The sequence below is a fragment of the Megascapheus bottae genome, chromosome 6 (genome assembly GCF_031878675.1).
Source record: "Megascapheus bottae isolate mThoBot1 chromosome 6, mThoBot2.hap1, whole genome shotgun sequence".
NCBI lineage: Eukaryota > Metazoa > Chordata > Mammalia > Rodentia > Geomyidae > Megascapheus > Megascapheus bottae.
In genome coordinates, this window is record NC_143514.1 from 51,683,686 (window position 1) to 51,706,744 (window position 23,059).

At 36.4% G+C, this 23,059-nt stretch overlaps 1 protein-coding gene across 1 annotated transcript in view; it reads left to right on the forward strand.

The window, feature by feature from the left end:
• The window catches only part of Faf1 (Fas associated factor 1), a 286,921-nt gene that overhangs the window by 225,246 nt on the left and 38,616 nt on the right, over positions 1-23,059 (forward strand). The gene's annotated exons all lie outside the window — the stretch shown is intronic.

Genomic DNA, 23,059 nt, shown 5'->3' on the forward strand with positions numbered 1-23,059 from the left:
TTCACTATTGCTCTTGTCTGTACTTTGGTTGACTGGCCTAACTTAGTCAGAAGGCAAAGAACCCCTTCAAGATTCTGAAGGTTCAGTAGAAGTCATCTAGCCACAATTAATATCGTTCCTTTTAGACTAGAAAATGGAGTCAAAGTTAAATAAATTTGCTCAAGGTTGAATAGCTAATAGAACCTGTAATAATAATCTCAAGTAGTCATAATTCCTGGTCAATCAAGAAATTCCTGGATTTGGAAAATGGCTATATACTAAAATATGAAACAAATGTTTGCATTCGTTAATTTGTTGATGCTTTTAAGATTTCCATCAAACAAACAAGAAAAATGTGAATTCTGAACCGTAAAATAATTTCTGTGAGTGATTTTGATAGGAAAATCCATTAGTTTTCACTAATGTAGGACATGCAGTCTTATAACTATCATATTTTGCTTTATTTACTCATTTTTATCTTTAATTTGGCTGTTAGTTTTTCCAAAGGGTCAAATCAGACACTGGTGGATCATGTTTGTAATTCTAGCTTCTTGAGAAAATGAGAATAAAAAGAATTGAAGTTCAAGGTAAAACCTATGGAAAGTTGAGATTAAATCAGCCTAGGCAGAAAAATCCATGAGACTCTATCTCAGCAGAAGAAGCTGGGCATAAGGATACATAGCTGTCATCCCAGCTTTGGGTAGGAAGCCTGTACAAGTGCATGCTCATGAAGAAATTAAGATTGATCTCTCTCTCTCTCTCTCTCTCTCTCTCTCTCTCTCTCTCTCTCTCTCTCTCTCTCTCTCTCTCTCTCTCCCCCCCCTCCCTCTCCCTCTCCCTCTCTCCCTCCCTCCCTCCCTCCCTCTCTTCCCCCTCTTCCCCCTCTCTCTCTCTCACACACACACACACACACACACGTCAAAAAAATCAAAGCTAGAGACGAGCTCAGCTGTAGTGTGGTAGTGTATGTCTACCTAGCATGCACAGAGGCCCTGAGTTTAATCTAAATATCCCTTTTGCACTTAGTCCCATTATTATTTTTCCTTATTTTAGATCTATATTCCTCAAATAAACAAAAGCATTTGATGTTTGACTTTTGGAACTCAATATGATGATCTCCATTTCCATCAGTTTTCCTACAAACAACATAATTTCATTCTTTGTGGCTAATATTCCATGATGTATTCTACTGCTTGATTATTATGAACAGGGGCCGGGAGTTTGGCGTAGTGATAGAGTGCTTGCCTAGCATGCACAAAGGCCTGGGTTCAATTCCTCGGTACCACATACATAGAAAAAAAGCTGGAAGTGGTGCTATGGCTCAAGTGGTAGAGCTCTAGCCTTGGGAAAAGTCCAAGGACAGTGCTCAGGCCCTGAGTTCAAGGCCCATGACTGGCAGAAAAAAATAAAGCATCAGATTATTATGAACAGAGCCATACAAATATGTGTATACACATACTTCTCATATTGATTTACATTTCTTTGGATATCCTAAGAGTGGGATAGCAAGGTCATAAAATAGGTCTATTTTAGCTTTTTTATGAACCTCTATACGAATTTTCGTAGTAGTTATATACTAGTTTATGCTCCTACCAACAGTATAGAAGCATTCCTTTTTCTCCATGTCCTCATCTGCATTTTTTTGTTTTTTATTGATAATAACCATTCTGAGTGAGGTGATTTGCATATCCTTTATGATTATTAGTGTGTGCCATGTGTAATTTTTTTCAGGTGATTAAAATGTTCTTAATGTGAGTGTGGTGATAATAATATGTATCTGAAAATATTTTAAAACACCGGTTGTACCTTTAAAATATATATAATATGTATATGTATATATATATGCAGTAAGGGTTTAAAATCATGGTCTTTAATCCCAGCGCTAGTGGCTCATACCTGTAATCCTAGCTATTCAGGAGGTTGAGATCTGAGGATTGAGGTCCAAAGCCAGCCCAGACATAAAAGTCTGTGAGACTCTTCTTCCAATTAAACACCAGAAAACCAGAAGTGGCCCTGTGGTTTAAGTGGTGGAACGCTAGCCTTGAGCTGAAGAGCTCAAGGACAGCGCCCAGGCCCAAAGTCCCACTACATACAAAAAATACAAAAAAAAAAAAAATCATGGCCTCTATCCTGAGTAAGCATCACCCTCCTATTTTTTACTTTCTCCCCTTTCTGGGCTGATAGGTACACACTACCACACTCAGTTGAGAAAGCAGTCTACTTCCAGTGACTTGGAAAAGCTATCTTCCCAATCTTGGCTTCCGAGGTAACCAGCATTAACTGTGAGCCTCCAGTGTCCAGCTGATTAGTACATTTTAGTGGATGGATTGTATTGCTTGGTAGATGGCATATTAATAAAAGATACTTTTAAAAACCAGATGTAAGTTCAGCAAGGTTGCTGAAAGAAGATCCTTAGCCTTTCAAATTAAAAAGGATGTACTTAATATGGACTAATTACATATTCCTCAAATCTTAATACATACTGAGAAAAACAGGAAAATGATTTATATATAATGCAACTTTCACATAGACAGTATTCTAATAGTCCATTTAAAATCATCAGAAAGAGTCTAAAAATATTGCATATATGTTATAAACTAGTTGTCCAAGGCAGTAGTCTCAGAGGATCTCATGAGACCGGAAATGCAGTTTGAAGCCCTACTGTAGACCTGCTAAATCCGAATTATGGTAATGGATCCGAACAATCTTGTGTTGAACATATCCAATTAATTCTGATGGCAACAGAAGTTTGAGTCTCTGATATTATTATAAGCCTATAATGAGGCATAAGAGTTTTTAAAAAAAGACTTTTCACGGCAGATAATAGTGATTAAAATGAATGTAACTTTTTCAAATCCTGGATCTCTGCAGGATATTCTTGAGTGTCTGAAATATACACTATTTGGACGCTAAGATAACATAGTTTTAATTTTTGAGAGTAAAATAGACTTCCATGAAAAATGAAATAGTGTAAATAACTTCTATCATCAAGATTTTTTTTTACATTTTTTTAGTGCAAGAATTTTGATTTCTAGAGAGCCATTCTACCATTGAGCCCTATGTGTTACACTGACTGATTATTAATGTCTCACTTCCTGCTTAGGCTTTTTACCCCATGCAGCTTTTCTTTACTGGGTTGTAATAGTGGGACTTTTATGTTCACATGTCACTGCATGTGTAGGTCAAGAAGGGATTTCTTGACTGTTTCTACCTGGGCTGACATTGAACCATAACTCTTTCATTCTCGTTTTCCCATGTAGCTAGGATTACAGGCTTGAATCCTTAGCACCCAGCAAGAGTGTTATTCTCCCAAAAGTTTATTTTTTCAGTGAGAGAAATCACTGGTTAATCTCATGTATCTGAATTTGTAGACTGGTATATTGTATATATACTTATTTGTTTATTTGAAATAGGGAAGGGACAAAACAAGGTGATTGGGAGGGGGAGTAGGATAGGAAAACGGTGAGAAAAACATGAGAAGGGGTATCAAAAAGGTTCGAAAAGTACTACACTCACTACTTGACGAAGGTAACTAACCCATCTATACATTATCCCAATAATAAAATACAATTAAAAATATATTCAAATTGAAAAACCTGACAAGCATCTGCTTCTTCATCCACCTCTCAGTACTGGAGATTAAACCCAAAGCACTCTAAACCCAAAGCACTCTACCACTTGAACTATGACCTTTGTTGGTATTTTATTTTGATTTAATCTCATTGGCTGGCCTAGCCTGATCTCAAACTCTTGGTTCTCTAGCTTCTACCTCTTAGCCTGGATTATAAGAATGTACACTATCTCTGGCTTGTTTCTCTTCTTCATAACCTCTAATTGGGATTTTTCTCATTATTAGGAATAAAGGAAAAGATGTTATGTAAAAGCTGTCTTGCAGATGAAAGTGAGACTCTTCTGTAAATAACTATTGTAAAATATCAAAACAATATTAGTTACCTTTTAGCTAAAGTATTCCTAGTATTGTTTAAATATTGTTTTATTTTTTATTATTAGAATTTCCTAAAATTAAGCCGGCACGGTGGCTCACACCTGTAATCCTAGCTACTCAGGAGGCTGAGATCTGAGGGTCAAGGTTCAAAACCAGCCCAGGCACAAAAGGACCTGAGACTCTTATCTCCAATTACCTTCTAGAAAATGGGAAATGGGGTTTGGCTCAAGGGTAGGGTGGTAGCCTTGAGCTGAAGAGCTCAGGGACAGCGCCCAGGCCGAGTTCAAGTTTCCTAAAATTAATTTGTACATGAGCCAGTATCATGTGTTCTGTATTAAAGGAGTTAAGGTCAATTATTTGCTGGTGAACTATGGAGAATGTCAAGATGACAGAATGCATACAACAATTTATAATCATATAGTTATGCAAAATGATTTATAAATCTGTTACAAAGGAGAGTCAGTTGATGTTAAAAACACATAATAAATTAAGACTAGAAGTGAGCTTTCTGTACATAGTAAAACCCATGTATAAAAGAGCCACAGGTAACAAGATACTCAGTGCTGAAACACTTAAAGCTTTTCCCTAAGATCAGAAAAAAGGACAAAGGTATCTATTAATGAGTTATTCAACAGGATATCAGAACTTATAGCCTGAACAAATAGACAAGAAAAATTAGAAAAAGAGTAAAATAATGTATGTTCAGTGATGTCATGATCTTACATACAGAAAACATTCCCCTCAATTAAAAAAAATTGGTGCCAATGCATTCAATAAAGTTGTAAAATATAAAATCAACACAGGAAGGTGAGCTGAATATTTATACAAGTAGTAAAAAATTTGAAAAATAAATTAAGAAAACAGCTTGATTTATAGTAGCATAGAAAACACTGAAATGTTCAGGAATAAATTTAACAAAAAAAAGTCTATACTTTGCTGTAACTATAAACTTTGTGAAAAAAATTAAGAAGACTTGAATAAATGGAAAAATATCCCTTGTTCATAGAGTAGGAAGCTTACTAATATCATTTAGCAGTCTAAATTACATGTGGCGGCAATAGAAGCACTGTGTTAGATATGGCAGCACTATGTTAAATTCTTTCCATAAATCTTTTCTTTTTAGGATAATACTGAGACATACTTGTCACTGTTTCGTTAAAGAGGGAATTGGGCTTAGAGTTGAAGTGATGTGATAACTATGGTAAAGCCAGTATAGGCCTTATTTTCTTTTTCTACATCATGATCCCTTGTAAAGCTGAAGTACTAGCTTCATGGGATAAACTAAACCAGTGCTCTTACCAAGATTAAATAGAATCAGAATTGACTGACCTAAAGAGTAGGTCAAACATTTTTAGATTTCTAAGTATTGTATTCACGAGAATAGAATAAGAAAATCTGTCATTACTTCTACTTTTGTGCACTCGAATAACACTCTCTGTTAAAACTATATACACACCCTCTTTATTTACATTTGTTGCTTTTAAAATACCTGCTGATGATGGATAAGTTCATCCATGCCTGACACCTTAAAGTAGAAGCTGATAACTGTCATAGATGAAACTGATATAAAGTGATTTGTGAGCCAACAATTCAACACACCTGTTTAGAGTCTGCCTCTACATTTTGCTGTCTGTTGCCCCGAGGTGGAGACTTCTTCATGGATTACAGTAACACTTTTTGACAAGCTGAAACTCGGTGGGGCTGTCCTGAAATGACAGAACACTGTTGATGATATCTCAGTAATGCATTCTTTTTTGATTTGGGCTGTCAACATTTATTACTGTAAACGCATTCATTGTTAAATAGCTGGTCCAACCTGTCCATTTTTTGTTTCCTGTAGCAGTAAGGTCTAACAAAGTATATTTACTTTTCTAAGTAGTAACTGGTTTGGGGGGCAATGTGTCTAGTTACTGAATTTTCTTTTATGTACTATTGTTTTTAAAAGTAGTCCTCTTAATGTTTTCCAACTAAATATTAAAACCTAGTCTTTCCGTGTGGTTATTGATAAATTCCCAGAGTCATAAACCAGGCAGACAACTAAGGAAAAATGTTAATGGAAACATTTTCTTTATATATAAATCCTTTTAAAAAGAATCAGAAAAAAACATTTCTCATCTTAAATATTACACACTAACTTAGATCTCTAGCTTTGTAAATTCCCATACCCTGTTTCTTTCCAATGGGGCATTATGTGACATAAAGATTGAGAGAAAGAACTTGGAGACTGAAATACATTTTTTTATATACCCTGTCTTTGTCTTGAATTTATTAGCTACCAATTGAGAGACTTATTATTTCTGAAAAGAGTTTTTAAAAATAATGTGAGACTTTCCTATAAAACTGATAAATAGGGGCGGGAGTTTAGCCTAGTGATAGAGTACTTGCCGAGCATGCGCCAGGACCCGGGTTTGATTCCTTGGTACCACGTACATAGAAAAAAGCCGGAAGTGGTGCTATGGCTCAAGTGGTAGAGCTCTAGCCTTGAGAAAGTCCAAGGACAGTGCTCAGCCCCTGAGCACCCAGGACTGGCAAAAAAGAAAACAAAAAACCTGATAAATAGGATCAGGAGTGTGGCCTAGTGGTAGAGTACTTCCCTGGCAAGCATGAAGCCCTATCTTTGATTCCCTGATACCACAAACACAGAAAAGACTGGAAGTGGTGCTGTGGTTCAAGTGGCAGAACACTAGCCTTAAGAAAGCCCAAGGACAGTGCTCAGGCCCCAGGCAAAATACAGATAACCAGGAAAAAAATAAATATGTAGGATTTTGAATGTGTTTGAATATGTTATTTAGCTCAGTGTAGCCACTTTACAGTATATGCATATTTTAAAGTATCATATGTACATAGTAAATACATATAATTTTTGTGAACTAAAAGTCAATCTTTTTAAAAAGCAGTTTTATTTATTCATTCGTTTATTTATATTATTTTTTTCCTGGGGCTTTAACTCATGGCCTGAGCACTGTCCTTGAGCTTTCTCAAGGCTAGTGCTCTACCATTGGAGCCACAGTACCACTTTTGGCCTTTTCTCTGTATGTGGTACCAAGAAATCAAACCCAGGGCTTTGTGCATGCTAACCAAGCACTTTACCCACCAGGCCACACTCCCTGCCCCATCAGTCTTATTCTTTTTTTTTTTCCATATGTTTTTTCATTGTAATTAATAGAAGGCTTACATTATATTCACCAGATAGAAAATGCATTACTTCACAAACATTGATAACCTTTTTCATGTCATGGTCCCCATTTCCCTCCCCCCCTTACCCCGCTCATCTTGATTTCCTCCCTTCCCTATCCTATTTCAAATAACCAATTAAGCATATGTAAAATAGATCAGATAACAAGGTGAAATATTGTAACAATATGAGATAACCAAGGGATAGCAGAAGAGATGAGAGATAACATAGTACATTAAGGACAACAATCACTCATTATATGGCTTTTGTTTCTATATCCTGGAGGTCCTTCATTTAGCGTCATACTATATGGCTTTATGTATCTAGATTTTGTTCTATTGTAAATCTCTGCTAGGAGAGCCCAAGGTTTCTACTGATTTTGACAAATGAGGGAGACTCTTGGGCCTGTGTTCCTTTGAGTCTGGCTTACTTCACTTAATATGATTTTTTCTAAGTCTTTCCATTTCCTTACAAATGGGGCGATGTTGTTCTTTCTGACAGCTGTGTATAAATACCACATCTTGTTGATCCACTCATTAACTGAAGGACATCTGGGTTGGTTTCAAATAACCAAATACAAATATATCTAATATATCAGATAACAAAGTGAGATACTGTAACAATATGAGATAACCAAGGGACAGCAAAAGAGATGAGAGATAACATAGTACATTAAGGACAACAATCATTCATTATATGGCTTTTGTTTCATCAGTCTCATTCTTCAAGTAGCTTTCCATCTAAAATTGGACAACGAAAGCATATCTTACAAAAGTGTCACTAGCAATGGGGTTTTGTTTTGTTTTTTATATTGCATAGAAAAATTCAGAAGGAGCAATCTTTCTAAGACAGGAAGTATTTCTCTGAAGAGGTTAAATTTGATCTGGTTCTAGAAAGGGCAGTATAATATACATTCTTAAGCAAAGGTGAAGGACAGACTATGGGAATGTGGGGAAAGTATGAGCAGAATATAAAGTAACAAGGTCAAAATTATGTTAGTATAGTTTATAAAAAGCTATGACTTTGGAAAGTAAAATAGCAGAACAAGAGATTCTGTTAGAATTATTACTAAGCTATCTTGACCTCTTCAAACTTTTTTTCTGATAGTATGTCTCCCATAAAGAATCTTGAGAACTCTCTTGACAATTTTAACAAATTTTCCTTGACCCTAGTTACCCTATTCAATTAACTGTAATTAAATATTAAAAAGTACTTTTAATATAGTATGAAAACATGGCAATGATAGTAAACATCAGGTGCTAAGTGATACAAAAAAGTCATAAGGAAGGAAACATTCGAATCTTAATGGTTGATTTATAACTATGAGGCAGGTAAATCACCATTAATTAATTTTTGTGCTCAACACTAATGGATGTGCAGATGGTATAATCCTTTAGATCTTCAGTGATGTGAAAACGAAGAATTCTAGTCTAATGACCTAATTTCCGTAATGGAGGTACATGCAGGATATTGAGTTGGTGATTAGATGAATCTTGACATGTATTAAAATGGTTAAAAGTGTACACAAAAATAAGCCTTTTCCTCTATATTTATTTAAAAATTTAAATTTTAGGCCAGGAGTTTGGCCTAGTGGTGAAGCGCTTACCTAGCATGCACGAAGGCCCAGGTTCAATTCCTTGGTACCACATACATAGAAAAAACCCGGAAGTGGTGCTGAGGCTCAAGTGGTAGAGCTCTTGCCTTGAGAAAAATCCAAGGACAGTGCTCAAGCCCTGAGCTCAAGCCCAGGACTGCCCCCCCCAAAAAAAAAATTTGAAATTTTAGAAAGAAAAACATACAGCCCACAGAATGGACTGCAAAATGACTTTTTAGCAAACTCTTTTCACTTATTTAATAACTTTTGAAATGCCTATGATAATAGCTGCAATTTTAGACATAGAATTGGGTTATTTGCAAATTCTGGGGGTTCTTTCTTCTTTCCTTTCCCTTTCCCTTTCCCTTTCCCTTTCCCTTTCCCTTTCCCTTTCCCTATCCATCCTTCCTTCCTTCCTTCCTTCCTTCCTTCCTTCCTTCCTTCCTTCCTTCCTTCCTTCCTTCCTTCCGTCATGGGGCTTAAACTCTGGGCCTGGGTACTAGCTCTGAGCTCTTCAGCTCAAGGTTAACACTCTACCACTTGAGCCACTATGCCACTTCTAGTTTTCTTGTGCGTAATTGGAGATAAGAGACTCATGAATTTTCATGCCTGTGCAGACTTTGAACTACTCTCAGATCTCAGCCCTCTGAGTAGCTAGGATTATAAATGTGAACCACTGGTGCCAAGCATGCAAATTTTTTTTTTTTTTTTTTTTTTGCCAGTCCCGGGCTTGAGCTCAGGGCCTTAGCCACTGTCCTTGGACTTTCTCAAGGCTAGAGCTCTACCACTTGAGCCTCAACACCACTTGCAGCTTTTTTTTTCTATGTATGTGGTACCGAAGAATTGAACCCGGGCCTTCGTGCATGCTAGGCAAGCACTCTACCACTAGGCCAAACTCCTGGCCCCATAGCTTGCAAATTTTTTTAAGTCAAGTATTAGTATACATTTTAGAGAAGAGGTAAGTGAAGAGAAAAACCTCATAATCATATATCCTTTGTAAAAATATACTGTAACTATTATCATGACAGTTCTCCAAAGTACACTGTATTGACTGTATCAAGGTATGTATTTTAAATGAATAACTGACGTGTTGATTTTGTTTCCAGTTTTTTAACTTTAAATGTTATTTTTAAAATGTAATTTTGCTTTGTGGTGTTATACAGAGGGGTTGCCATTTCATAAGTCAGGTAATCAGTACATTTCTTGTCTTAGACAATGCCACCCCTTTGGCTTTCCAATTTTCTCCTCTCATCTCTGCCTGCAGGTTACATAGTTCATTTTCCCTTTCTGTCCCCCAAAATTCCCCACCTAAAAGAAGAATGAAAGGAAAATAGACACCACCACCACCAAAAGTAACAACAGAAAACTCATATTTCCATTTCCTGGAATTTATTTTGATTAAACACTATTTGAAATGCTCAGAGAAAATTACACCTTTGGGTTTCTTTTCTAAGATTATCCCCTTTTAGCCAGTTTCTTCTTCTTTCCATTTTCATTGTATAGGCAATATACAGAAGGGTTCCAGTTACATAAGTCAGGTAATTAGTACATTTCTTTTTGAACAGTGTCACCCCCTCCCTCCAGTTTTTTCTTATGTGGAGAAAATAATAGATGGAAAAAAATAATTGTATAGTTTGAAGAAATAAGATAATCATTAAAATATTCACTACCATCTAATATTTACTAAGCATTACATAAATATAATATTTTTTTACTATAGGCTGAACTAGAAAGAACTTTGTACTTCACTTAATCTTACTTCTTCATTTTATAGTTGTAGAAACAGATTTTTGAAGGTTATTTGTTCCAGATTGCTTATAGTGTCAAAACTTTACTTTTGCTGTATTTTTTTCTTTTTGCCAGTCCTGGGGCTTGAACTCACAGTGTGGGCACTGTCCTTGCGCCTTCTTAAGACCAGTGTACTACTACTTAAGTCACAATACCACTTCCAACTTTTTCTGTGTATATGGTACCAAGGAATAGAACCTAGGGCTTCATGTATGCTAGGCAAGCATTCTACCACTAGGTCACACTCCTGACCCCCTATATTTTTCTTTTTCTTTCTTCTTACATTTTTCTTTTAGTGTTCTTTTTTTTAAAATATTTCTTCTTATAATGAGATCCAGCAGGTGGGGAGGCAGGGAGAAGATTTTCAGGTATTTTGTTCTCTGGGTTTTGGTTTTTATTTTAATATTGAACCCAAGGCTTCACACATGTCAGGCAAGTACACTATCACTGAGCTAAATCTATCTTTTTGTTTCCAAAAGTATCCTACATACCAGAAAAACACTAATACTTCAGTTCTTATTTTCATAAAACTGTTAATGTGTGTATATTTGATCAGACTACTTCAGTGGTTACAAAACATTAACCCTGAAAAGAAGGCTAAAGTAATTGTATATAAAGTATAAAGAAAACAAACTATAGTATCTCTTCACTGCAATATTACAGATATTACTGAGCCCAAAAAAATTATATACTTTTTTGTACTGAACTACCTTATTCACACAAAGCAATGGAAAGAATCAGCTATGCAATCTACCCAAAATGTTTGTGAATAGTTCTTACCTGGAAAAGGGGGTAACACCTTCTATACAAGCTTTTACTCTAGTGAATAAACTTGAATGCCTAGCTTTAGACATCTAATTACTGTTTGCTAGAAGATTGAACTATAAGGTTTCACTTTGAAAGTCAGGACCAGCCAACCATGGACAACAAATCATCATATGCTTGAGAGCCCTTTCACATTTGCTTTGGAAAACGGCATCCTTCTGTGAAGAAAGGAACTATCTAACACACACTTGCCTATGGAGGAACTACCCATCCCCTATTCATCTTCTTTCTCTTTAACCTTTCAGCATAGTTTAACTGGTAAAATGCTTTACTCAATTGTTCAATCCAGGAAAAATTCTACCACTGCCTTCCATATGAAAAGGTACATTTATAGAAATAAGTGACAAGCTCCTTATGTCTAAAAGTGAAACCTCACTTCCTGAGTCAGTGAGATGTGGCCTAGTGAAAAGTGACTCATGCCTGTAATCCTAGCTACTCAGGGGGCTGAGATCTGAGGATCACATTTCAGAGCCAGCCAATGCAGGCAAGTCCATAAGACTCTTACCTCCAATTAAGCTCCAGAAAACTGGAAGTGGCAGTTTGGCTCAAAGTTGTAGTACACTAACCTTGACCATAAAGAGCTCAGGGACAGTACACAGGCCCCAAGTTTAAGTCTCACGACCAACAAAAAATAAATAAAGTAAAAGGAAGACATGGTACTTGTAACAAGTAGAAATGGATAGTGGACGAGACGGCGTTACAAGTGAGCTAGAAGAATAAAAAGAGAGAGATGGTTTGAACTTAGCCCCGTATAAGTATTGTTGCCTGAGATTTGCTCTCTGGCTTAGAAGAGATGACTAAACAGTTAAGAGCTGCAGTATCATGTTGCTTCAATTCAAATCCTTCACCTGCCATCTAGTAACCATTTAATCTTTTTAGAAAAAGCCCATAATATTTTTGTACCTTGGTCATTTACTTCAATGAGTATAATCATGGGATTCAGTATCCAGTATGTGGAAAATGGACTTATAAATTTTGGGTGGGGTTGGGAGGAGAAAAAACTGGAAGAAAGTGAAGGAGGGAGTGTCATTGTCCAAAAAAGGAAATGTATTCATTACCTGACTTACGAAATAGTAACCCTCCTCCCCCACTGTACATAATATAATAAAATTATGTTTCAAAAGGGAGAAAAATCAATAAGAATCCTTTGTTCCATTCTTTTAAATAAATGTAAACATTTTTGTATCTGTCCTGGAGCTTGAACTCAGATCCTGGGCACTGTCCCTGAGCTTCTTTTGCTCAAGGCTAGCACTCTACTACTTGAACCACAGCGCAAGAGTACCTGTGCTTTCTCTTCTTTCTCCTTTTATTCCTTCTACACTCTCAGCCTAGCAATAGTGCCACCCACATTCAGAGTGAGTCTTCTCAGTTAATCCTCTCTGAAAGCTTTGTTACAGATATAACCAAAGGTGTGCTTCATTACTTTCTTAGGTGCTTCTCAATCCACTGTTGAAAATAAAGATTCACAATCATGCAAGCTCAAGACCTTGAGTTCAGCCTCCAGTATCACAAAAATAATCATCCCATCAGCCTTTCACACTTACATCAGAGCTAAGTTATAGCATGTATTTTGTAATGAGTGGGTTTTTTTCCTATTTAATCTTTCCTTTTCCTTCAACTCTCAGTAGATTTTTTTTTTCAGTACCAGAGTTTGAGGTCAGAGTCTGTTGCTCACTAGACATTTTGCTAGTTAATGGAAGATGGCATTTTTCAGGCATTTCTGCTCAGGCTGGTTTCAAACTGCTATCCTTCCAGGTCTTGGCCTTCTGAAGAGCTAGGATTAGGTAGGTGTTATCCACTAGCACCTGGCTCCCTAGATTTTTTTTTTTATATATAACTTTCAGTCTCATTAAGGTTTTGTTCCTTCCTTACGGAAATTTGATTTTTTTTTTTTTTTTGGTCAGTCCTGGGGACTGAACTCAGGACCTGAGCAATGTCCTTGGGCTTTCCTTAAGGTTAGTGCTCTACCACTAGAGCCACAGCACCACTTCCAGCTGTGTGTGTGTGTGTGTGTGTGTGTGTGTGCACGCGCACACTTGTGTGTTACCGAGAGGAATCAAACCCCGGTCTTCATGCATGCTAGAAAAGCACTCTACCACTAGACCAAACTCCCAGCCCCAAGTAAAAAATGTTTGAAGGCTAAAACCAAACTTTATCATTTAAAGGACATAGCAAACTTTTCCTGTAAAAATCCAGATTGTACATATTTTTGACATTTTTGGAGGAAGGATGTCTTTATCACAACTACCCAAGTCTGCATTATGGCTCATAAGTTACCATAAATAGTACATAAGTGAATCAAAATGACCATATTCTAATAGAACTTTATTTGTAAAAACAGTTCATAGGGTTGGGAATTTAGCCTAGTGGAAGAGCCCTTGCCTGGCAAATGCATTGTCCTGAGTTCAGCCCTCAACTCTGAGGAAAAAACATAAAAATAAAACAGCCCATATGCTAACTTAACTGCTGACCATAATTGAGTGGACTTTCTCTTACTGTTTTACCTATCTAGTTTCAGAAAGGAATCCTGACTGAAGAAGTGGCCAAGTGATAATCTTTTATGCATACTCACCTAAACATATACAAAATTTCTAGAACATTTAGCCAAATGTAGTATATATCAGAATGCTTGCCCTGATAGAACAGAAATATGCTTGACTGTTCCCCTCATCTTTCTCAGAATATGTACTCTCCTTATGTTCTATATGAGGAATTCATATGCTCATTTGGAAACGTATTATGGGCTCTCTTTCTTTTTTTTCTTTTTTGTCTGTCCTGAGACTTGAGCTTAGGGCCTGAGCACTGTCCTTGGGCTCTCCTCAAGGCTAGCACTCTTATCACTTGAGCTAAAGTACCATTTCCGACTGTTTTATGTATGTGGTACCATGGAATCGAACCCTGATCTTTGTACATGCTAGGCAAACACTCTAACACTAGGCCAAACTCCTGGCCTGTGGACTCTTTTTCTAAAGCAAAGGTCTTATCTCCCCGATTTCTTCCTTGATTCTAACCTCTCTTTTGCATCAGTGTGAAAACCTTCTCCTTTTATGGCTTTCTTGGTGACAGATATATCATCTCAACAGTTCTTCACCTAAGCAATCCTGATGCTCAGGATTTAGTCCAGGGTCTTGTGTATGCTAGGCAAGTATTCTACCACTGAGATACATCATTTTACTTTTGATAATTTTAGTCAAGAATTTTTCTCTCTGGATCCCTATACTTTATTCAGTAAATTTTAACATATACTATATGAAACTTTACCAAAATCAGTCTTGAACTATCACTCTCCAAAACTTCCTCACATCTATAACTCCTGTCTGTCAGTATATGTTGTTTACATTATAAGTTTATAAAAGATTCTGTCACTGTCTTTATAGCTTCTTACATTGAAACATAATTATTTTATGATTTATCTACATAATTTGTATATATGAGGCAAGTACTCACTAAAACATATACTGCAGACTTTCCATAATTCATTATGAATATCAATATGTTCCTAGTTTCCATTAGAAAGATTATTCTTCTGCAGTTTGATACAATCCTATACATGACCACCATCTTTCTTTTCATTTGAGCATAGCTAAGAGTGGTAGCTTGAATGATCACTAAAGTGTTTCTTTCCTGTCTCTACTGTTTTTAGTAGAGACTGTCTCTCCTGTCCCTACTGTTTTGGGGGAGTGAAAATGAGCTGTCTACTTTAACCTTTCATTTCAATACTGTGTACTTGCGTCTTGAGAGCCGTCTTTGCATTGGCTACCCCCAATAGCTTACCATAAGTCACTCATTTCTGGCCTTGCCTGTCCCTTTAGATGTCTAATTCTACAATTCTAATTGTAATTGGCTTAAATTTATGTAAATTAGAAATTGTTTTTGTTGTGCTTGTTTTTTTGTGTGTGCTGACCTTGGAGCTTTAAATTTAGGGCTTGGACACTGTCTTTAAGCTTTTTTTTTTTTTTTCCCCAGTCCTGGGCTTGAGCTCAGGGCCTGAGCACTGTCCTTAGACTTTCTCAAGGCTAGAGCTCTACCACTCAAGCCTCAGTACCATTTCCAGCTTTTTTCTATGTATGTGGTACTGAGGAATCGAACCCAGGTCTTCATGCATGCCAGGCAAGCACTCTACCACTAGGCCAAACTCCCAGCCCTCTTCAAGCTTTTTGCTTAAGGCTAGTGTTCTACCACTTAAGCCAAAGATCCACTTCCAAGAGAAATTGTTATATTAATTGTAAGTATCAAAACTAAAGTCCTTAGGCCGGGTGGTTGGCCTAGTGGTAGAGTGCTTACTTAGCATGCACAAGGACCTGGGTTCGATTCCTCAGTGCCACGTACATAGAAAAAAGCCAGAAGTGGTGCTATGGCTCAAGTGGTAGAATTCTAGCCTTGAGAAAACCCAAGGACAACGCCCAGGCCCTGAGCCTAATCCTAGGACTGACAAAAAACAAAACAAAACAAAAAACTGAAGTTCTAATACCTATCTTCTCTGAACAAGAAAACATTGTCAATCTAAATAACAATCAGAAAGAAATTATATTTTAAGTTTAATGTCAAGTAGAATAATTGTGATAGAAATGTGCATGCCATAGCAAATCATATGCATATTCAGAGTATTGAGGCCCTGGAAGTTTTTAAGAGGCTAAACTAAGGATTACATAAAATATTTTTAAACAAAAATGTTTGCCCTAATTTAATAAAACATACTACCAGTCCAAGGTTGAACAACAGTTGCTTGTCAGATATCCTCAAAACTTTGGGTTTTTTATTTATTGGTGGTTTGATGTTCTTTTTGTTGTTTTTGTTTGTTTGCTTGTAACAGTATTAGGATTTCAACTCAGGGACTTGCTCTTGCTTAGGCAGGTGTTCCACTGCTGAGCCATCCCCCAGCCCTTTTCTGTGCTAGTTGTTTTTGAGATAGCATTTCAGATTTCCTTCCTGGGCCAGCTATTTTAGGCCTCCCATTACAGCTAGGAAAACAGGCTTCAGCTACCATGTCCAACTCTATTGAGAAAGGAGGTCTTTCAAACTTTTTTTGCCCAGCCAGCCTTCCAAGTTGCCTGGATTAAGGCATGAGTCACCAGCATCCAACTGTTGTTTTTATTTTGAGACAAGGTCTCCCTGCCTTGCTATTGCAGTGCTCTACCTCAGCCTTCCAAATGGTGGGATTACAGGAATGTGCCACCATGCCTAATTTGCAGAAGTGTGTATATAGGTGTGTAATATTGCAATAACCCCTATTATCTATTATTTTGTTAGAGTTTATACTAGGAGCTCCATTTTGATTCTGATACCTTTCATAATGGGTATTTGAACATCAGTAATCAGTTACTTATATGTCCATAGGCATATATGTGCTCCGCTCTATTCCATTGTTTACCTTTGCAAATTCATACTTTATAACAAATCCAATTAGAGCTATCACTTTTTTCTGAGCAATCAAGTTTCATCCTCCTTTGATGTGCCAGGAATGTTTTAAAACTAAGTAGCTTGTGCCATAATCCAAGCATCACCTAAGGTATATTCCTGAATCTGTTTATTATCCAGCAGTTTCATTTTTAGTATGCATGATAGTTATTTTTGTGTGTCCTCTCAAATTTAGTAAAGCAAATTTCTTCAATGACCCCCTTTATAGGACACAGAAGTTCCAAGAGGCACATCTATATAGAACAAATTTATAGCTTGTTAAGCCCAACCCCTCAGGTTTCCTAAAATGTCTAATAATATAGAATTATGTGGAGAGAAATGTCTAAGTAATTTTCTCTAGTAATTCTAGAAAAAGTAGAGAGAATTACAAATAGGACAACTGGTGAGACAAATATCAATGTATAAGAAACACAAGAATAGTAATAGCCATAGCCTTCACAAGCTATGACCAGGATAAACTTGGGAAATTTCATTCTGAGCACATACCTGAGTCAGTGCTTCTGCCCAGATGGTCTTAGAAAAAGCTGTAAGCTAGAGAAAGCTATAAAGAGACCTGTTCTTGCTAGGTGGTTTTGGGCAAGTCAGTTACCCTCAATATTTCAGTTTCTTCATATCTGAAGTAGCTCCTTTGGACATTCTGGTCCTTTTATATTTCTAAAAGTATGTAAAAGATAGTCAGGTACAATTTTGAGTGATACAGCTGATGGACTGGAAAGTCTAGGGTAGGAACAGCAATATTACATAAGGAACAAAGGGAAAATAATATAAAACTTGAAAGTTTGGCTGGGAGTAGAGTGCTTGCCTAGCATGCATGAAGACGAGGTTGGATTCCTCAGTACCACATACAGAAAAAAAGCTGGAAGTGGAACTGTGGTTCAAGTAGTAGAGCTCTAGACTTTAGAAAGCCCAAGAACAGTGCTCAGGCCCTGAGTCCAAGCTCCAGGACTGGGAAGGGAGGGGAAACATGTAAGTTTAAGACACATAAATTTTATTTATTTTTTTGTCCTTTCTTTTTCGGTTGGGATGAACCCAGGACATTACATTTGCAAGTCAAGCACTTTGCCATTGAGCTACATCTCAGCTCTACATATATAACATATTGATAAAGGTGGCCCAAATGCTTAAATGCTTACATGGCTCCCAGTTGTAAAAGTTTATTCTTTTGTTGTATACACAGTGTTATAACTAGTTATTCCTGCTCAGCCAGTCAATTATTATTGACCCAGATGGGGCTTAATAAATAAATTAATCCTATTTCTCCTTAAGTTTTACTGCAAACTGTATTTTTTTTTACCTGCAACATGATTCATTTGTTCAGCTTATACTTAGAGAAATGTAGCTCAGAGCATTTAGAAAATGTGTTTAGTATATGGGAGGGCTTGAATTCATCCCGAGCATAAAAAGAAAAAGTACAGGTAGCCAGGCAGTAGTCTTGAGCTGAAGAGCTCAGAAACAATCCCCAGGCCCAGAGTTCAAGTCCCATGACCACCACCAACAACAAAAAACACAAGTATATATAGGTATATATAGCATATACCTTTAGATATATCCCCAAAGCTATTGATATATAAAATGCAGTGGTATATAAGATAGGTTTTCTGCTTTGTGAAGCTTACAATGTTATATATAACATGTCCTCAAGACATGTATTTAATTGTATCCTTTATATGATAATTAATTGCTATTGTGATAAACACTTTAAAAGGGGAGAAAGCTAGGCATATAGTAGTAGAGCACTTTCCTGATATGAATGAGCTCTGGCCCTCTATTTCCAATACTACCAAAACAAACAAACAAATCTGAAAAACAAAAAACAGTTGCCTTAAAGAGAAAGCACAGAATGTCCTGAGAAACCTAGACTCTAGAATGGTGAGGTCAGGAAAGTAAGGTCAAATTATAATTTTAAACATCTTCAAGCAGGGTATGGTGGCTCACACCTATAATCCTAGCTACTCAGGAGGCTGAGATCTGAGGATCAAGGTTCAAAGCCATCCTGGGCACTAAAGTCCGTGAGACTCTTATCTCCAATTAACAACCAGAAACTGGAAATGGTGCTGTGGCTCAAGGAGTAGTGTGACAGCCTTGAGCTGAACAACTTAGAGACAACGCCCAGGCCCACAGTTTAAGTCCCACAACGGGCCAAAAAAATAAAAAAAACAACCAAAACAAAACAAAAAACCCTTCAGTACTTCCTCATTTCAAACATTGAAACATATATTATTCTCGGTTGATAATATTCTACAGATGGATAAATTTGGAAAGATATTTTTACACAAAGAGGCATAAGATCTTTAGAGGCTTAATCTTTTAACTTAATAAATGTCTGGAAAGGAGACGTTATTTACCCAAGGATGTGTAAGTTGCTACTGGCAGGGCTATGACTTAAGCACAGCCTGCTAATTTTTCCATTACCTCTCTACAATTACTTGAAAAATACAGAAATTATATATCTAGTACAGAAATGCTAGTTCTCATCAAATGAACTATCCAGTAATAGCTAGTCTATATAAATTTGTACTTGGCATAAAAGAATCTATAGAACTAAGGATTAGGTGAGTGCACATATACGCAGAAACATAAAATATGCCTTATTGGGCTGCTTGTATCTAGTCATAATAAAATTTCAGTAAGTAGACTAAAGTGAGAGGTCAGCCTGGTACACTAAATGCCCTGAGTTTTAGCCTCTGCATGGAACAAAAGGGAAAGATAGTAAGAATTAATTGAAATATATATAAAGGGAAAGCCTTCCATGTCTTTAAAACATAAATAGTAACTGCTAAATACTTGTATACATGAAGTTTTTAAAATCCATTTTATTCATTATATAATATTTTACATTAAATTATTCTGGCTACTCTGCAACTTGAATGGTCTCTCAGATTAAATATTCCATCTTACATTTTGTTCCTAAGTATAATTGCCCTAATAGCTCTTTCAGGCCAGAAAAATCTACTTCTTCCTAATTTTTTATTTGGAAGATTGTAAATCCATGAAATATTGCTATTCATGTCACTGCTGTTCAAATTAGTTGACTTAGGAAACTAGGTAGGAGAGGTAATAGGCCACAAAAAGAAGACCAGTCTTGAATGAATGCTAAGCACATGCTCAGCCTAATGTAAGCATAAAGGGAATTGGAGAGATTTTTTAAAAAAGTTAATCTTTATGAAATTATCTCTTTTTTTTCTTGTCCGTCGTGTGGCTTGGACTCTGCCTGGGCACTGTTCCTGGGCTCTTCATCCCAAGGACACCCTACCCTTTGAGCCACATCTCCATTTCCGATTTTCTAGTGGTTAATTGGAGATAAGAGAGTCTCATGGTCTTTAGTGCCCAGGCTGGCTTTGAACCATGATCCTTAGATCTCAGCCTCTGGAGTAGCTAGGATTACAGGTATGAGCCACTGCAGCCAGCCAAAATTACCAGTTTTATATGTAAAAAATAATCAAATATTGGTGATTGTACTCACATTGTTAATAAGGACTTACACTCTAATGTAGACAGGTGTGGATATTAAATTTAAGTTTATATATATTGGCTATACTCCTACACTTTGCAGATGAAAAATTATAATAATGAATTCACTTTTAATTTCATCTGAAATCATAATTTAAATGTAGCATATGGTATATTCACTTTGGAAGCTAAAAACATTTTAAAAGATTTTCAACTTAGATAACCCCTGTTATCTACACACTTTATGAGCATGAATACAGAAAGAAAATAATTAAGCAAAGAGATTGAGAGGTGTTGTTTGTTTTAATAACCATAATGTTAGTGGTGTAAAGTCAAATGAGATTTTCACAAGATTGTTGTGCATTTAGCCTGCTTTTGTATTCCTTCCAATTCTTAGTCTTAGCACTAAACATCTCTAAGTTAATCTCAGAAAGAAAGCAGAAGGAAGAAAGGAACTAATCATTATGCTAAAGAACCAAGTACAAGATGCTTTTGCTGGCCAGTGTGTATATGATTGCATTTAATTCTCATAGTAACTCTGTAAGACAGTATTTTGTTTTACAACAGAGAAACTGAGAAATAGGTTGTTTTTATAATATACTGAAGAAAACTGAGATCTCCAGAGGTTAATTAACATATAAGGTAACAGTTTCTTAATAGTAAAATAGTTGAATAGTCTTGTTTTCACTGTGAATCATGTTACTTATTTGTTTGCTATTTGTTCTGTTTTGTTTTTGTGCTGGTCCTGGGGCTTGAACTCAGTTCTGGGCATCCCCCTGAGATCGTGATCGCTGTCTGTCTGTCCCTCCCTCCCTTCCTCCCTCCCCCCCCCCCCTCTGTGTGTTAGCTCTCTATCACTTGATTCATAGCACCACTCCTCAGTTTTGGAGTGGGTAATTGGAGATAAGAATCTTACCAATTTTCTTGTCTGGGCTGGCTTTGAACTTCGATCCTCAGATCTAGTAGCTAGGATTAAGGCATAAGCCACCATTGTCTGGCTGGGTTGTTTTGTTGTTGTTGTTGTGGTTGATTGGTTGGCTTGGTTGCTTTTTAATGATAAAAACTCATTTGATCTTCCACTGAGATCTTTGAACCATTTTGGGAAGTTGATTTTTTTTTATGCAGGGTGAAGACTAGTTCCAGTCTTCTAAATATATAAACCGGTTTCCCAACAAACACCATTTATTAAAGACGTTGTCATTTTGCCAGTGTAGGTTTGGGGAATTCTTTATCAAAACTCAGATTTCTGCTTCACACTGTTCCTTTGATCTTTATATCTCCTTTTGTGTCATTGGTATAGTATTATTCTCTTTACTGCTGTTCCTATAGTATAATTTGTAGTCCACTCTGATATCTCTAACATTGTTCATTTTGCTCAGGATTACTTTTGCTATTCAGGTCCTTATGCTTCTAAGAGTATCTTAAGATTTTTGCATTTCTATAAAGAATGACATTGGGAAATTGTGTCTGTAGATTGCTTTTAATAGTAAATATTTTCATGAAAATAATCCTACCATTCAGTGAACTTGTTACCTTTCCATATTTTTTTGTTTTCATTTTCTTCCAGATGTTTTTAGTTTCCATTGTAGAGGTCTTTCAACTCTTTAAGTTTATACCTAGGCATTTTATTTGATGAAGGGGGTTATTGTGAGTAGAGCTATTTTCCTGGTGTCTTTCTCAGCCTATTCATTATTGGTATATAGAAAAGATCTGAATCACTGGAATTGCTGCAGGAAAAGATCCAACAGATTACTGTATAAAGAGCTCAAAAATTAAGCACCCTTTGAAATATGATGTAAAAATCAATGTTAATAAATTTTTTAATAAAAAAATAAAGTCCAATTATGGCAGTAAAAGTTAAAAAAAATAAGCACCAAAAGAATAACAAAATTAATAAATGGGTAGGTGAATTAAATAGCTCCTAGAAGAAATACAGACGTTTAATTAATACATAATGTTTAACACCCGTAGCATCAAGACTACAATGAGATTCCATTGTTATTATTGCTCCAAAACAACAACAGTTGGAACAACACTGTTGTTGAGCATTTAACTACTATAACCACTATAGAAATTTGTATGGAGGTTTATCAAAAAGCTAAAAATAGACCTGCTGTCCTACTCTTAGGCATATATGTAAAGGAATCTAAGCAATATGTCTATGTAATCCCAATTATTTTAGCTCAGTTTACAATAGCAAGCTGTGGAATCAGCCAAAATGCCCAACAATTAATGAATGGATAAAGAAAATATAGTGTGTGTATATATGTATCTGTGTATATGAATGAGTTCAAAAATACATTCAAGTACACACATATGCCATACCATGTGACTCAACCATACAAAAAAGAAATTATATTTTTTCAGGAAAATAGATGGAGCTGGATATCATTATGCTGATAGATCAAGCTCAAAAAGCCAAATATGTTTTCATTCATTTGTGCAAGGTAGAACTAAAATGCTGAGGAGGAGGCGGGGGTATATGAATGTTAAAGAGACTGTCTGGAGAAGGCTTATCTGGAGAGGAGCACAGAGAGGAAAAAAAAGAAACTAAGGGATGAAAATAGTCAATAACATTGCATGTACATACACAGTGTGTTCAAAATATACAATGGAATTGTCACACCAAAACCTCTTAATGCAATTAATGTGTGTTACTTAAAAAATGGTTTTTGTTTGGTCATGGCCTGGGCATTGTCCCTGAGCTCTTCAGCTCAAGGCTACCACCCTACCCCTTGAGCCACAGTGCCACTTCCTGTTTTATGGTGATTAATTAGAGATAAGAGTCTTAGGGACTTTAGTGCCTGGGCTGGCTCTGAACCGAGCTCTTCAGCTCTCAGCCACTTGAGGATTACGGTGTGAGCCACTGTGCCCAGCTTTAAAT